The following is a 3,477-nucleotide window of genomic DNA, read 5'->3' on the forward strand; positions in this document are numbered from 1 at the left end:
ACACATATAATTTGGGACCTTTAATTTCAGAAGTGGATATAAGTCCTGTTTCTCAGTCTTAGTCTTGAATCTCAGCTGAATGAACTCTTTTTGTCATGTGTACACTTGCTCATATTTTATATACAAGTATTATAGCTTCCAGTATCATAGTAACATAAAAGTCACCCCTTAAAGAGAGGCAAACTTACAAATGGTAGAATAACTGCATTCTTTCTATTTGGAGAAGATATGCGGATAAAAATCCAAAGAGGGAAAGGGAAGGCAAAAAGAGGTAAGGGCAAAGGGAGTGGGAAATCACAGGTTACACAGCTTGGTGGACAGAGAGTGTGTGTGAAGGAATTAGGAGAGATCTAGTGGGTATCTGAAGAGACTGATGAAAAAGATGATAGTTGTCATAGATCAATGCTGATTAGTTTTTTAAACACAGTATATGAGAATGATGGCATGAAACACAATTTGAATGAAGGAGTACGTGAAACACATCCTGTACATGAATGACATACATGTATACAAATTTTGTGTTCAAAATAAATCTTAAAAATCCCTAAACTCACTGCTCTTTCCCCTGTTTTTGTTTTTGTCTTTTGTTGGTGTGTGTGTGTGTGTGTGTAAAACCAAAAGGGGGCAGGGCAGAAGGACAAGGTAGGAATACTTTTGATCTTGAAATGCACTGTTACTTAGAAAAATTTCCACAATGCACAATTCAGTGTTTTATAATATTTTCCTAGTAAATGAACAAGTATTAGTCAAAAGTATTTAATGAGATTCAGAAATTCTTTCCAGGAGCTCTGGTGGCCTTGTGGCAAGAAGCTGCACTGCAATCCCAGCTCACACGGTTTGAATCTACCAGAAGCTCTGCTGGAGAAGGAGGGGCAATCTCCTCCTGAACCAGTCAGATCCAATTTGACGGTACACACACACACAAAATAACAGAAATTCTTTCCAACAGAAAAATGTCTTTTTTTACACTACTATTTTCATCACAGCAAAATATTTGACTTAGAAAAACATAAGTGAACAATACAAGATATTTTTGAAATCAATAGTCATCTTAACAATGAAAAGAGCTCTCATCTTAAATATTGAAAGTACTGAAAGGCCACAATTGCCTACTCAAATAAAATTTTACTATAGTTGAATAAAATACAGTTATAGATATCTTGCTGAAGAATACAATATTAACTTACTTCTTGGTTCTTCTTGATGATTTAGAAATTCTTCTGGTTGATTATTGAAAATATTTGTATGATATAAATGATGGGTTGAACTAAAATTTGCTTACTCTAAAATAAAACGTTACTTAAATTTCACATTGCATGTAGAAAAAGTAGTTCTAGATTAAGTAATATCCAAGTCACAGTATCTTACTCTTAGTACTGCAAAACTGTGGAAAAATTTTACTGTAATAGAAGTAATTTCTGGGTTTTGTTTATTTGGGTTTTCCCTCATCTAATTTCTTGTATAGCATGCCTGGAATGACTGTTAAGGAACTCTTTTCATTTTGCCTTTTCATATATTACATAACATGTATCAAAGTAAATTCTTTATATGTATGTAAGTAAACACCTCAATATTTAACCCTATGATTATGCATTTATATAAATCTTACAAATACTTTCCTTGACTCCACACCATGTTACTTAGAAATACATAAAATATTCTCCTCTTTATGTATGGCATAAAAAATGGAACTGGACTTATTTTATATATGTCTTTCTTTTAGGCTCAGGAGAATTCATTAAGAAAACAAAGCAAGCCAAAGAAAGGCATCATTGAAAGATACACATGAATCATTGACACTTAACTTTTTCTATAAATGTCTATAGTTAAACATAAGAAAACGTGCATGTTGACATAAATGAGACAATTGTAGAAACCACAGTTGATATAGGTTATACAATATTTTTTCCTAGAATTTGGTTCTTTTTTAATTGCACAGATTCCATGTATTTTTTTCCCCTGGAATTCTGGACATCATCCTCATGGGAATTAATGTGCTTATATCCTTTGTATTTTGCCAACCCCAGAAATATATTTTCCACTATAACACAATATGATGATAGAAAACTACTATAGATTTCTTGTACAAATTCATTGCCTTCTGAAATGGATAACATATTAAGGATCTGCATGGAGTATTACCCATATATCATATTGTTGTTGGTTAGTGCAAGATTAATGACCTTTTTATAATAACAATTATGTTTGTGCATAGGAATATGTCTTATATTACTTTATCCTTAATCCATTGAAAAAAAAATATATATATATAATTATTCCAGAGTTTGATTATATATCTCTAGTGTATATCCTTTGTCACTATTTTAGAATCACAATTTTCAGAATATGTGTTTATATATGCACACATATTTATATATATGCAAGTGTATATATGTATTTATGTGTGTATGTATACATGGACGGAACAAATAATATTTCACAGATAAACAGGGAGCTCTGATGTCCTAGTGTCAAGAAGCTGTGCTGCAATCCTGAAGGGACTCGTTATCAACTTGACTAGATGAGGTGTCTTTGCCAGTCTAGTGAATGGATACATGCAGTATACCCAGTAAGAGATAGTGTAAAGATACTGTAAATGCCTGCAATTATAACAATGACAATGTGGGGAATGTTGAATCTGACCTCTACCAATCCATAAAGGGGAACTGATCCCATCAACAACACCCATAATACAAAACCAATTCCCATGAGATCATCAACAACATCCATAATACAAAACCAATTCCCATGAGATTAGACACGTTTCCCCTTACTCCCACACCTCTTTTTACTAATTCCAACACCAATCTTACATCTCAATTGGGTCTTAATTTTGTTATAATGACTACATAGAGTTTACAGGACAGTATTCATAAATCTGCTCTTTTGGTTTTTTTTGGGTTTTATTTTTGCAACTAGGCAATCTCTTTTCAGATAGACTAATATACTCAACCCACATGTTCCTGCCTATCCAGCTGACAGAATCAAGGGCAATGGTTAAAAAAAAAAAAAAAGGCAATGGTTTAGGAAAGTAATTTTAAATAATAGACCTATAACACCACACTGGCTTTCTGATATGTCCAAGCGTGGTAAATTGTGACCTTGGAGTGTGTTGGGTAAGAGTAGCCAATAATATGGAAGGGCCCCAGTCAAAGAAAGTTCAGAGACTTATAAGTATGTTACTATGAAGAAAGGAAAAGATGCTTACAATAACATGGGAAAAATAAAATGCCAAAACAAATCAGAGGCTATTTTGAAATTTGTGATTCTTCTAGCAGGTATACATTCCAAAGTTGGGGTGGGGGAAGCTGTGGCACAGGTGCGTACACATTCATGTTAATTTCAAGTTTATTTACAATATTTAGAGATGGAAACCACTATATGTCCATCAATGGATGAATGGATACAGAGACTATGGTATATTTCCACAATGATATTATTTTTTAAAAACATTTTTTTTTATTTTATTATTTTTGT

This window comes from Elephantulus edwardii, unplaced genomic scaffold (assembly GCF_000299155.1).
Source record: "Elephantulus edwardii isolate Elephantulus edwardi_28Jun2011 unplaced genomic scaffold, EleEdw1.0 scaffold00030, whole genome shotgun sequence".
NCBI lineage: Eukaryota > Metazoa > Chordata > Mammalia > Macroscelidea > Macroscelididae > Elephantulus > Elephantulus edwardii.